Raw genomic sequence first — 15,420 nt, 5'->3', positions numbered from 1 at the left:
CTCTCTCTCTCTCTTCTTATCTTGCTGATAGGGTTCCATCTAGCCTGTCAACACCCTGATGGCAAGCAGAGAGAGAGAGAGAGAGAGAGAGAGAGAGATGCTGATAACGTCCTGACGTCTCCTGCAACCACAATTAACTGTGGTTCTGTTTCACCCCTCAGAAGAGGTGGGAGAAAAAAAAGTGTATGTCTGCATGCCCCCCCCTTATAACAAAACCACCTTGTGAATACCTGATCAGGCTGTCGGCCACATTTACATCTCCATCCTTTTTTAACATCACAGCGCAGTGTGGATGGATGACTGCAGTCTGGTCTGCATCGTCTCAGATTTTATAGAATGGTGTAGAGCGGCTCGCTGTGTCCCTGGCTGACTTTGTGTGTATAGCTACGTGTCAGGAAGGACTGGTTTGGCTGCCTGGCACTCACTGGCACTCACTTGCTAATATCATTCCCCAAAGTAGGCAGTAGCAAGCTGTAAAGTGTGTGTATGTGTGTGTGTGTGTGTGTGTGTGTGTGTGTGTGTGTGTGTGTGTGTGTGTGTGTGTGTGTGTGTGTGTGTGTGTGTGTGTGTGTGTGTGTGTGTGTGTGTGTGTGTGTGTGTGTGTGTTCGCGCGCGAGTGTCAGTGGTGGAAGAAGTACTCAGATATTTTACTTAAAGACGGGGTGCCGTGATTTTCAGTGATTTTTTAAATTGTGATTGTTAAAATTATGTTTTTATGTGGACACGCCTCCAGTTCATTAAGTATACCTGGTTCTCACCTTAGCACCTCCTCCACCACCTTAGCACCACCCACCTGTCCTAGTCCCTCCTCCTCCTCATGCCCACACCTGTTGTGTTATGATAATGAGGGGGAGGGTATGTTTTTACTATGTCACTAAAGCGCTGTTTTTCTATTCGCACGTTTGACCCTCAAGGTTTCAGCCTCCAGGTAGAAACTCAAAATAGTCAGAGAAGACATAAAACACCATAAAAACACCACCAGGGGGCTTAATGAAGTTCTATCAACCTCATAGACACATGAAAAACAGAAAAAGTGCTAAACCATGGCACCACCCCTTTAAGTAAAAGTAGCAATACCACAATATAAAATGCTCTGTTACAAGTAAAAGGCCTGTGTTCAAAATGATACTTGAGTAAAAGTACAAAAGTATTGGCACTAAAAAATACTTAAAGTATCAAAAGTAAAAGTACTAAAATGTTTGAAAATAGCAAATCTACAAGCTTGAGCTTGTAGATCGGCTATTTTCAAATAGCCTATATATAAAATAGGGCTGAAGTGGTTGGAAACAATTGGAAATACTCCAGTAAAGTAAAAGTACCCAAAAATTGTACTTAAGTACAGTACTTGAGTAAATGTACAGTTACTTCACTGTGTGTGTGTGTGTGTGTGTGTGTGTGTGTGTGTGTGTGTGTGTGTGTGTGTGTGTGTGTGTGTGTGTGTGTGTGTGTGTGTGTGTGTGTGTGTGTGTGTGCGTGTGCGCGCATGTGTGTACGTTTGTGTGTGTGTGCGAGAGAGAGAGAGAGATAGAGGGGGGTAGTGAGGGAGAGAGGGAGTGAATGAGGATAAACTGTCACAGCTGCTATGCTCATTTTTGGCATAGCACGGGTGATATGGCGGCGACAGCCAATAGCTCATCCGCGGTTTCAAATTAAAACACAATTGCCTAATAGGAGTACAGGAAGGGAGGGCGGGATCTTACAAGAGTTATGAGGAAATTAAAAGTGAGTGGTTGTGAAGATTGAATTAGGGGAAAAGCAGTCCAGTGTCAGACTCCATGAAAGTGACTGACTGGTACAGTAAACGGCGTGCGCTCCGTGGACAAAATCCCATCCAAAAAACGTCAATCAAATTAGTTTCCATGAGTTGGCCATCCCACCTTATTTCACTGGCCAGCACCACTTGGCATCGAGTCATTGTGGTCATGCTTCCAGTGGTTAGACGTCGTGCCTCTTATAGCGTTGACTTCCTCACGTTCACATTGAATGAATTACAGCTCAACGTGCCCGACTAACCTTCAAATCTTAAATGACCTTATATCAGTGGTTTTCAACCCTTTTTCATATCAAGGTCCATTATTTATTCGGCATTTGAGCCACGGATTCACCATTTGGTGAGATTTAGCCTCTCAGACCCAAAACGTAGAATATTTTGTTATTTTTGGAAACGATGCTGTATTGATGTGGTACCAATAGGAGAGATAACAGGCAAACGCTGATCAAAATAACAATTCTTTAATTAAGTAATGCAGATGTTTAACAATAATGTAACTCTTGAGAGCGTAAATATGAAACCAAATGGACCCGTAAGGGTCCATTTGGTTTCATTTTACGCTCTCAAGAGTTAAAGATCTATAAGGGTCCATTTGGTTACCAACTCTTTCATCATTTAGCTGCACGGGGACCACCTGGAACCCCCTCAAGGACCACTGGTGGTCCCCGGGCCACTGGTTGAGAACCACTGCCTTATATTCATCGATTCATCCATTTTGCACATCCATCATTCATTAGGTCTTTAGCGAGGAAAAAATACAACAAGTATATTTACCACCGAACCAATCCTAATCTCATCAATTGCAATGCCCTTGTTGAGAGACCGGCGTCCACCATAATATCCCATCTCTGGGCTCTGCTCTCACATGTACAAAAGCACTTTATCTCAGGTAATAAGGTTGCTGGACCCCACAATGCACAGAATCAAAGTGCACTGTATATCCGTTAATAGGAACTGCAAATGCATTTCTCTCCCCATGTATGTCTCGTTACATTTTTTTTTTTTTACTCTAATGTTATGTCCTTCTCCAATCCCCCTCTACACTAGCCCCCCCTCCCTCCCTCCCTCTCTATTGGTGGGTATAGGAGGCAGCTGTTATTAAAGTCCTCCATGTATCTTGAAGACCAAGGCGACACAGCCATCACTTAGAAGCCAGAGGGGATTGCCTACTTGGCAGGGAGAGCCTCTAATCTATACCCCCGTTAGACCCCCAGTTCTCTCTCCCTTCCTCTCCACGCCCTCTTTTCCTCCTCTGCCACTCTTAATTGTCCTCCCTCTCTTCTGGTTCTCCCTTTGTCTCTCTGTTGGTTTGTTTCTTTTCTTTTCCTCTCTCTCTCTCTCTCTCTCTCTCTCTCTCTCTCTCTCTCTCTCTCTCTCTCTCTCTCTCTCTCTCTCTCTTTCGCCGTTCCTCATCCCCTCTTTGAGTGTAATTACCACGATGGAGGCAGCCAGGAGAGAGAGAGAGAGGGGGATGGAGGTGCACCACCTAAGTACGATGAGGAGGCGAGAGAGGGAACGACGGAGGGGCATGGGGGCAGAAGAGGGGGGAGGGGAGGAGGAGGAGGGGGACCGACAGGGAGAGGGCTGGAAAGAAAATGGTAGGGGGGCTGATAAGGGTTTAATGTAATCTCACAGTGGAAAGTGTGGTAATATATCACCTGCCACAGTTAATAAAATGTCACGTCACTGTGGCTTTAGACGGGAAAGAAAGGTTAACTGGTGCTTCATATAAATGTACTCCACCAAGCAGGTAGAGGGGATTAGGACTCTGCTCGCGCACATGCACACCTGCCCGCCCGCCCGCCTGACTGCACGCCACGCCACGTCACGCACACATGCAGGCACGCACGCACGCACGCACACGCAAGCAAGCAAGCATTCGTCCCTGTGTAGTAGTTGATGGTAGACATGCATTCAAGTGAGCAGACAGAGTAAGTGGGCTGCATACAAAAGGTGTACACACACACACACACACACACACACACACACACACACACACACACACACACACACACACACACACACACACACACACACACACACACACACGTATATATACTGGCAGGCATACAGATACTCTATGAAAGTGAGCAGACAGATACGGAGATAACTCTGCCACCCCCCCCACACACACACACACGCACGCACGCACGCACGCACGCACGCACGCACGCACGCACGCACGCACGCACGCACGCACGCACGCACGCACGCACGCACGCACGCACGCACGCACGCACGCACGCACGCACACACACACACACACACACACACACACACACACACACACACACACACACATCACATCACATCACACACACTCACACATCACATTATGCAGTCAAGACATGAGCACGCCATATGATCGAGATGGTACATGGAAATGTCACTGACAAAAGCATATTCACTCACGCACACGCACACACACACACACACACACACACACACACACACACACACACACACACACACACACACACACACACACATGAACCCTTGCAGCTGTGTGCTCTGTGGTTGTAATCACATGTAGTGGGAAAACTCATTTTCATCTTGTGAGCAGAATGCCTTTTCCCCCCTAACTCACTCTTCTCTCTCCTCTTCCTTTCTGTCCACTTTCAACTCCTGCTCTTCATCCTCCCCTCGCTGTATAGTCTCTCTCTCTCTCTCTCTCTCTCTCTCTCTCTCTCTCCTCAGCCTCTCCCTCCTCCCTGTCTTCTCTTTCCTCTGTCCCTTTCTCGCTGCTCTCCGCTCTCCCCACCTCTCTCTCGCCCTCCTCCTCCACCTCCTCTCTTCCCTGCGGTCTCCTCATCCCTCTCTCCTACACTCCTTCTTTTGCCCCGAGGATATCACCCGTCCTACGCGGTCTCATCTCCTCATCCCTTTCTCCCTCCGTTTATTTATATCAATGAGCAAAAGTCATCCTTTCATCTTCCTCCAGATGAACATGCTGGCTTTGGAAGAGAGGAGCGGAAAAGAGGAGAAGAGAGAAGCGCAGAGATGCACTGTTTCTCTCTCTCTCTCTCAGGCCATACGCTTTAATGCACTGTGTGGTGGGAATATTATATAAACCCATAAAAGATCATGTGTGTGGTTTCAAGTTCAAGTTTTAAGTTTGATTGGTCACATGCTGAACAATACAGCCAGTAGCATTCATTGTGGGCAGTGAAATGCTTGCTACTCCACATCTAAATACTTGCTTACTTACTTGCCTATATCGCTCCTTTTCATGCAGCATAGGCCGTTGACTACAGTCTCCCAGAGTCCTAACCTGGGCTTCCTTTTCCAGCCATCACTTCTTGATGTTCTTTGAACCTGCCTCTCTTATTTGTGCTTTGGAGGTTACATCTAAGAGCTTGTCGCATGATGCTGGTATTGGGCATCTGGTAGACCCACTCTCTGCCAGAGATTGTTTTGGCTAATGGTGTCTGGCCAGCGGAGGCTCAGGATCCTACTCAGACTGCTGTTGATAAATGTTTGTACCTTCATCATTGTGGTCTTGGTTGTCCTCCACGTCTCCGATCCGTACAGTAGTACCGACTTGATGTTGGAGCTGAAGAGTCTGAGCTTTGTCCGCTGGCTGATTTCCGCTGGCTTGCTCATAATGTACGTCTGCATCCGTGCTGCCCTGACTATGACACTGCCTAAGAGTGACTGGGTGACTGGATCCACCCAGAGTGTGTTATGTTGACCTTGAGGACTTTTGTTTTCCCTTTATGGAGGGTGAGGCCTACTTGTGACGAGGTGCTTGCCAGAACTCTTGTCTTCTCCTACATCTGTTTTTGATTGTGAGAGAACACTGCCTTCAGATCCGGGAATCTGGGAAACACCCGTGCTGCTCTTCAAAGTACCATCAGGAGGGCTAAGAAGGAATATGCTACCGAACTGGAGGACCAGTTAGAGAGTGGCAACACAAGGAGTATGTGGCAGAGCCTGCAGACCATAACAGATCTTAGAGGAAGAACTGGATGCACAGAGAGTCCTTCTACCTCCTTCCCAGGCGAGCTGAACACATTTTTCACCAGGCTTGAGACTGTCGGCTCCAGCCCATCTTGGAGGCTGAGGTCCAATGGCTGAAAATCAGCAAAGTTGCCCGCCCTGATGGCGTACCAGGCTGTGTCCTCAGAACCTGTGCTGTTCGCGGACATTTACAACCTCTCCCTTTCCCAAGTCGTGCTCCCCTCTGGCTTCAAGTCTTCGATTATTGTCCCGGTCCCTAAGCACCCAAGGTTGCGTGTCTGAATGACTGGAGGCCGGTTGCCCTTACTCCAGTCATCAGCAAATGCTTTGAGAGGCTGGTGAGGGACTTTATCAGTTCTGTCCAGCCTGTTACACTGGATCCATGTCAATTTGCATATCGCCAGAATAGATCCACAGACTTGGCTTTACACACTGCCCTCACACACGTTAATGTGTGTTCGAATGCTGCTTGTGGATTACAGTTCGGCATTCAACATACCATACTTCCTGCCAGACTAGATGCAAAGCTCAGAGACCTGTGCCTGCACCCGACCATGTGCAGCTTGATACTGGACTTTATATATAGGGCATCCATCAGGTGGTGAAAATGGTCAACACCAAGTTGGACCCCTTGATCCTCAGCACATGATCTCCCCAGGGTTGGGTGCTGAGTCCTATCCTCTACTCACTGTACACACGACTGTGTGGCCCCACAGAGCTTTAACTTCATCATCAAATACGCTGACGATGCGACGGTGAGGGGCTTGATCGACGGTGACAACGAGATGGCCTACAGAGACGAGGTCAGGTCGCTGACTCAATGGTGTCAGGAGAATAACCTCGCTCTCAACGTCGACAAAACCAAGGAGCTGATATTGGATTTCAGGAGGCAGAAGAGAGAGCACGCCCCAATTCACATTGACAGTGTTTAGGTGGCACGGGTCAGTGACTTTAAAATGGTCCACGCACACACAACGCACGTGGTGAAAAAGGCTCAGCAACGGCTCTACACTGCCTCCGGCGCCTGAAGAAATTTAGGGTGAGCCCTCGCATCCTCTGGGCATTTTACAACAGGAGGTGAGCTTCCCTCCCTCCAGGAAATACACAAGAGACGATGTGTTGCCAGGACTGAGAGTATCATCAGGGACATACATCACCCCATGCAGCCACAGCCTGTTCAAGCCACTGCTGCGTTCTCGACCTGGCGAGCGATACTGGAGTATCATGAGCCATAACAAGAGACTGTGGCAGAGTTTCTATCCAGCAAACTGTCAGGCTGCTGAAAAAATCATAAGTCTGTCGCTTGTGCTTATCGACTTGCACTACTGATGCACAAATAATGTGATTTAGGATTTCATGTTGTACTTTCTAAGCTAAATGATACTGACTTGCACTACAGTGAGGGAATACACCACATAATTTAGGACCTATTTTAACTGACACGATACAGATTTTAACATGCTTCTCTTCAGGCTTTTGTATGCTTATTTTTTATTCCTTTTTTCACTTCTAATTTCTTTCTCATTCTTTTAAACGTGAAGGCCTGCATAAATAAAGAGTTTTACCTCACTTTTACCTGTAACTGTCTTGTGACTTGTGACAATAAAGTTGATTGGTTGAAGTTCACATCCGCTTGAAGATGTAAAAGGATAAGGCTGGCATATTTAAAAAATTCTCTTACTGTCATACAGTAGCTAACGAAAAGGCCAGACTGAAAAATGCATTTCACCTACTGATAAGAATGCTCCGTTTTGCCAAAACAAATATATCTCATATCCTGCAAGTCATAGAACTTAATTGCTGTCCAAAGAACTGCTAAAGGTCCAATACGTGTTTTCTCTGTTTTTTTTTGCCTCTTTTCCAGTTCAGCTGCAAATACAAATCCTTCTTGCCATTCACAATTTAACCCGGTTTCAACATAAGTATGGGTTGACCAATCATTGCTGATCTGCCCATCAACGAGGTTAATAGAATTGTGGTCGTAACCACAGCAGAGCAAGGAGTAGGAGCATGGAGTATAAGACTTTGTCTCTGCTGTGTTGCTACCAGTTGTATTTTGTGTGTGTGTGTGTGTGTGTGTGTGTGTGTGTGTGTGTGTGTGTGTGTGTGTGTGTGTGTGTGTGTGTGTGTGTGTGTGTGTGTGTGTGTGTGTGTGTGTGTGTGTGTGTGTGTGTGTGTGTGTGTGCACAAAACATTAAGGAACTTCAACCCGAGTTAGCATAAAACGTCATGGGAAATGTATTGTTCCTGGCTCTCTGGCCTCTCAAAAAAGGAGACTGATAAATGTATAGGTACTTGTGTGGTCAATCAATCAATCAATACATCAATCAAATAAAAATAAAGGCAGAGTACCTCAGTCTCTTGTGCAAGTAGCAGCAGATTTTAAATATGTTTGAAGTGGGAGTAACCTGGAATTGTTAATGAACTATAGTGTGTAACTTTTTATTCTTCTCCTCCACATAATAATAATATAATAATAATACCTAGTGATCATTATTTAGGAGGAGATAGATAGAACTGTGGCACTGTCTCTTTAATACTAGAACTACAACTACTCCGGCTGATTCATACACTTCATAACAAGTTCTATGCCACATCTCTAATGGGAATTGGAGTTTTTAAATACATTGATATATTCCTAGATATCCCAATTTGTCCAGGACTGTCCTGGTTTCAAGCTTGATAAGACTTAATACCTACTCTCCCCAAGCCCAAATGATTAAAAAAACACGTTGCCATAAAAAGTGCAGCAGATAATTTTCCTGCTTGTTATGTCACACATCCCTGTCCCCTTCTCTTCCTGATTTCCTTTAAATTGTCCCTCTACCTACAAAGCATATTTGCAACTATACTAATGGATGTGTGCATATTTCTAATTGGACAAATTGTGAATTGTAGACTGTTATGTTATAAAATGATGTCATATAGTCTTAATATAATGTACTGTAATTAACTTTTTACTCACCCACTTAGTACCCAATTTGGTAACACTTTCTACAAAGACCATGTATATAATGCATTATAAACATACTCACAATGAATTGGGAGCACATGTATTATGCTTATTCCACTGCATAATGTTAAGCACTTATAAATATTCATAATCCTTTATAACAATAACACATTATTAAGCATGTTTTAATGTGCCCCCCCCCTAGTGTCTATTCTTCACATTACTTCATGGGCAGTTGCCGCCATGGTGGCATGTGAGAACAGTTCATTCGCAAAGAACTGTATGTGTATTTGCACATTATGAGAAACCCCAAAAAGTTAACAAGCAAGTATATCACAGTCTAATATATAGCAGTTGTGTTCTTATTATTACAATACAAAATATACTGATGCAGTGCAGCTGGAATCTGTTACACCTGAAACATTGTCTTTGTTGTCCACCAGCCTCCTACGTGTGTTGAACTACATCTCCTTTATTTACTTCATCACAGAAGCAGACATACAGTGACCGATACAATTTAATGAATAATAAAGTAAAAAATAGAAGGGAAAAAAGCCTTCCATTGTGGTCGTGCCATATGTATACGCTACTAGGTTTGACCTAGTCTTGTTAATGACTTGATATACTTAAATATACTTAAACAGCAGTTCTACAAGCTCACAACGTTTGTAGAGCATTTCGGCGTGCAACACCTGCACACAAGTATAAATCCGGCTTGCGAGTTTTGCACAGAATTACCTACGAGACTCCCAGGTGCAAGTCCAAGGTCAACGTCTTCCCCATGCAGTCCCAACACCTTGGAGGAAGTTGGCTGAGACTTTGGAAAGATGCACAGCATGCAGGATGAGGCTTTCAATAAGGCTGTAGGAGCCATACTGTATATGGCTGTCACACATAAATTAAACCACACAGATATATTCAGTTAGATTGTATTAATTAACCAGTAATTTGCATCTGACTCCTCTGTGAGGTTTCTGGACATTTTTGTGGTTACAGAGATTTTTCTCTCTTTTTTTTTCTTTTTTGCACGATTCTGAGAAACAGGACAGTTTATTTAATTTTCCTATACGCTGGGAGATGGAGGCTATACCCTTGTCTTCAGCTTCAAATTACAATTATAACCCCTCTCTGACTCCCATTACAAGGGAGGTTGCAGGTGATAAAATGCATGCGTGGGAGGGCCCCTTATATAAATGCGAGTACATTTGGGGTCATGAAGGCACGGTATGAAGTTGCCTTGGTCTAGAGAAATCTATTAGTCTATAAGGAAAATCTGACGGATCTTGATCACATGGCTCCAGAGATAACGTGTACCGATTTGTGTTAGTTTTAGACAAAATCTGCATCCGCCTTTAGACCACAAGATCCTGGCTTTGATCTTGGGCACCGGCAACTCAGCGTATGATGAGTATAGCACGGCTTGGCTAACTGACTTGTGCAGTATAGTGCTTGGAGCTATATATTGCACTTCACCTCAGCAATCCATCTCCCAGAGGTCTAACACATTGAAAAGGGAGATACAGACAGCAAGCCACTCCAACCTACTATAGAGCACAGAAGTCCTGACGTCACTCGTCCATCCCCTGGGTCGTAAAGTAATTTCTCTATGGAGAATAACATTGGGTCATCTTAGAATCGTCTCATATAAGAATTGTGGTCCAACAATAAACAAACTGTCTCGGCGATATTGTCAGGGGGCGCTGTATCGTTTATGATAGTTATAGTCACTCAATATTTGAAACAGTCCGTTTCTGGTGAAAATTTTACTAATTCGGCAGAAGTAACATTAGGGTTTTCTCACCATCAGTTGATGCTTCATATCCATAAGAGTCAATCCGCCGGGGTCATTTGTTTATTTTTGGAACACAGTTCTTATTTGACGCAATATTAAACACGTCTATGGGAATTCAGGAGGGGGGGGAAAAAACGTGACCCTGGTAGGATGCGTAAATTACGTCAGACTTTGGTGCTCTATAGGAGTAATAACAAACAAGTTTGTTTTGAAGAAAGTGGAAAATTTTGATTTACAGGGGTGAAACATAACCTCCAGCCTTCGGCCTTCCGGCCTGGCGGAGATGAAAAAAACCTCATCAAATGTCCCTTGCTGTGACACCATCTTTCATTTCACATTTTAAATTGTTTCAAATTAATTATTAAAGCCTAAATTGATTCTGATACACACACACTTCACTTATGCAGACTTCACACGTAAACACACAGGTGTGTGTACACACACACACACACACACACACACACACACACACACACACACACACACACACACACACACACTGAGTGATAATGGAATAACAGGCTCTGTTAGGAGTGTCACGGCGTCAAACTTGGGTGAATGTGGAATGAGCCATAACACCTTTAGTTTTTCATTTACAGGGAGCTGTGAGCAGAATGGAATCAACTATGTGGGGATAACAGCAGAGTTGAATGGAAGGAACGGAGCAGAGTGAGAGAGAGACAGAGAAAAAATATATATATATATATATATATATATATATATATACACACACAGCGAAGAGCGCGTCGCATGAGAAGTCGGACGGTCAGATCATGATCACGCACATTTATAATATCTATATTTGTGTATATTTTTTGTCTACACCAGGGGTCTTCAACAGGGGGTCCGGGACCCCTAGGGGGTCCTCAGAGTTACTACAGGGGGTCCACCAAATCTTTGTGTGATATGATTATTTTTTTACCATAACCACTTGAACCCTAGCATACCTATTCAGAGGAGAACTTTAGCCAAAAATAGCCGATCTACAAGCTCACAACGCCTCGCGCTGCGAGGCGTTGTGAGCTTGTAGATCTGCTTTTTTTTTTGGCAAAGAGTAAACAAAAAAAGTTTAATCTGAAACACAATTTTATACAATATAGAGGGGGTCCCTGCTTCATCTCTCTCTCAGCTAGGGGGTCCTTGGCTTGAAAACGTTGAAGGCCTATACCTTTAATCGTGCATACAATTCACACTTGCTTTGAAAATTTAAATGGATTTTCCCATGCCAATATAGCCCCTTTGATTTGAGAAAAAAAAAAAAACTACAGTACATGGCTGGATGTAAAAGGATGATTATGTTTCTCGGTTAACTGCAAACTGCTGGGACTGTGATCTATCAGTTTCTCTCTGCATCTGTCTGTCTCTCCATTTACCGCCTCCATCTCATTGTCTCTGGCTCTTATAGTCTCTGTTCTGAAATGCAGAATCTCAGTCATATATTATCTCTTGAGGTTCAACGTCAAAGCTTCAGCGCATAACCTCAGCAAATCCTCCATAAACCCATGACGTTTGCCGACCAATAGCAGAGGTTATTTGCTATATGTGGAGAATGTATGTGTGCGTGTGTGCGGGCCTGCCTGCGTGTGTGCGCGTGCGTGCGAGTGCGTGTGTGTGTGAGTACTGGAGGAAATGCATCGATAAAGCTGACTTTAAAGTACACAATGATGTCTTTATTAAAGAAAGACAGGCACACTCGGCTTTGAATGCATCTCTGAATAAAATCACATTATGATTTTCTTCCCCAAGAAGAAGTTTTAAGTAAAGAAAAATCCATATTAGCAATGAACTAAAGTTCGAAACCAGAGATATGATTCACCTTGTTTAGAATATGTCACAGAAAGCCAGCAAGGGAAGATTATTCCTAAGACCATGCACCATGCCTAACACCTTAGCGCTATAGGTATGCTCTTTAGTTGCTAGTTTTTGAAGAGAATGCACTTAAGACTTCTGGTGATTAGTAGTTATCTTGCCTACCTATGTTGAATGCACTTATTGCACAGTATCTAAAAAAAAATATCCCACGATTTTGTAACCCTTTTTCACCCGGTGCCAATTTTTCTAAGTGATCCTGGGCGCTACACTCCCCCCAACCAGCCTAGGGAGCCCAGGGCCGAGCTCATGCCTCCTTCAATGCATGAGAGCCAACCGACCTTCTTGTCACCTGACAGGGGGGAGTTTCCCCGGTAGGACGTAGCGCGTGGAAGGAACACGTTATTCCAACCAGTTCCCTTCCCCTCCATCAGGCGCCCCGGCTTGCACTTATTGCACTTATGCACTTATTGTAAGTCGCTTTGGATAAAAGTGTCTGCTAAATGACTGTAATGTAATGGATCGGCGGCTCTGGACAACTGGATATCCGCAGTACTCGACGGTGGGCACACTGTGTTATTCCCCCTTCTCCTACCCATCTGTGACCTCTCATTCTGACAATTGCTCCAGCTTGTTCCCTAATACCACCACCATACCCTCGTGGGGGGGTTGCATAATTACGGCTATTTCGATCCAGCTGTTCTACATAAATGGTAAATGGACTAATTTACAACATAATAGCGCTATATTCTCCAAAATAGACTTGCTGTGGTTACCTGATATTTCTGACCAGAGCACTTGGAGCAAGTCAGAGGCTTGTACTTGAAGGCACAACAGGGCATAGCAGTGGCGGCCATATTGTGGTGCCTCAGATAGATGCCACATTCATTTTTTTCCCCAGAAAATATTTATATAAATTAGTTTAAGCCTGGAACCATGCCATCCAGGCTCCTGGTGAATCATCACCATAAAACATTTGATTCTGTGTCAAATAATATTTGAATATTTAATTATATTGTATACTATATTTAATAAATAGCCTTTTTTTGCGGTTTTACATTTTTGGGTGACTTAGGTTCCAACAGCCAAGAACCTTGGTGTTGTCCAGGACAGTCAGCTCTCATACAAGGCACACATCACGGCTGTCACTCGATCCTGTAGATTAACACTATAACATTCGAAGGATCAGACCCTTCCTCACCCAGGAGTCAGCCCAGCTCCTTATCCAGACATCAGTCGTATCAAAACCTGACTATTGTAACTCTCTCCTTACTGGCCTCCCGGCATGTGCACTTAAGCCCCTCCAAATGATCCAGAATGCCGCAGCACCAATTCACATGTCTCCCCCCTTCTCTGCTCCCTCCATTGGCTCCCAGTTACTGCCCGCACAGAGTACAAACCACTGATGTTGCCCTACAAAGGAAACAAAAGCATGGCACCCCCATATCTTCTAAGCCTGATCCAACCCTACAATCCCTGCCGCTCTCTCAGATCAGCTATCACAGGGAAGCTGTCAGAAACTTTGCTAAAACATCCGGGACAACGCTCCACACGTCCCAGGCTTTCTCCCTTCTAGCTCCCAAACTATGGAATGAACGCCCCATTGCAATTAGAACTGCAGACTCACTCCCAATCTTCCGCCCTAATCTGAAGACACCTCTTCAGACTTCATTTTAGCCCGTAGCACTTGTTGCCATAGCACTTCTCTAGCGTCGACGACCTTGCAGGTTATGCAAAGGCTAAAATGTCATTTAGATAGCATGTTATGTAGACAGATGCCAGGTCATTGTTGACCTGGCATCCTATAGTGTGTACATGACTATTGATATTCTTTTTCTTCTGATATTCTACTGTTAGACTGATGATAGGTTCATGGTTTACTTATGATCCTAGATGACTATTTCTATGCATTTGATGTATTACCTTGTGTTGTCCTTGCGTACTGTGAATTGCTCTGGATTAAGAGTGTGTGCTAAATGCCTAAATTGTAAATAGTATATTGTACACTGTCGACATGCGAGCAGAAGGAGCCAGGTATCAAACCGAGGACCTTCCGATTCCAAGACGGACACCTCCGGAGCCGCCGCAGCCCCGTATTCATACATCCTTACTCTACATGCTTTCACACGTCGCAGGTGTGTGGAGAGAAAAAAAAGCCACTTGCTCTTAATTGATGAAAATTTAGTGAACACCCTCTGTGAAAGCATGACACTCTGACACAACAGACTTGTATGCACTATGACGCACAGCAGTGTCTTAGCTGTGTGACACTTCAGCATGTTGAGAGCCCCCGCTGGCTTGCTAATGACGTCTGAAAATAAAGATGCTAATTGGAAGGCGGGGTGTTTATGACAAAGTGATAACATCACTTAGCTAGGCACGTCTCACACGAGTGTCTGGATGGCAGTGGGAGACGAGAGCCACAATGATTTGTGGATTAGCTAAAAGAAAAATAATGCTTGGAAACATCGAATTAACATATTTACATACCATATTTAGCGCCCCCCCCACACACACACACACACACACACACACACACACACACACACACACACACACACACACACACACACACACACACACACACACACACACACACACACTTCATAATTACCAATGGGAACTCGCGATATATCGGTGATGCCTGAGTTTCCGAGCAACATTTTACGACGGTGGAGACAGTGATGTCAACAGTTGATGGTAACACTTAGGGCAGGTACACACTGTAGGACTTTTAAAGTGGTCGGGGATTCATCTGATCGTTGAGCATTACACACTGCAGGAGTTTATTTCTTGAAATCGGCTGTCATATATCGTTGTGGTTTTCACACTATAGATTGATCTATACCAGGGATTACACACTGTAGGATAGTTCACTAAGATGCTATCCAGGATCAGACCCAATAGATACATTTGTTTTTATTCCAAGTCATTTTAATCGACGTCTCCCGTGATGCGTCTCTCTCTTTCTCTCTCTCTCTCTTCAAGTAGGCTACGCAGCACTAGCGTTGCCATGTCCGCTTATTATAAGCGACTTTGGGCTTGTTTTTTCTGTAAAGTTGCTTGACAGTTTAGTTACTTATTTGGCCTTGTGTCCTAATGTTGTTTGAACCAGTTGTTTTCAAACATTTTCAT

This window comes from Gymnoscopelus braueri, assembly GCF_963280865.1.
Source record: "Gymnoscopelus braueri genome assembly, chromosome: 2".
Taxonomy (NCBI): domain Eukaryota; kingdom Metazoa; phylum Chordata; class Actinopteri; order Myctophiformes; family Myctophidae; genus Gymnoscopelus; species Gymnoscopelus braueri.
The sequence above is the reverse complement of the archived record's forward strand: the minus strand, read 5'-3'. Positions refer to the sequence as shown.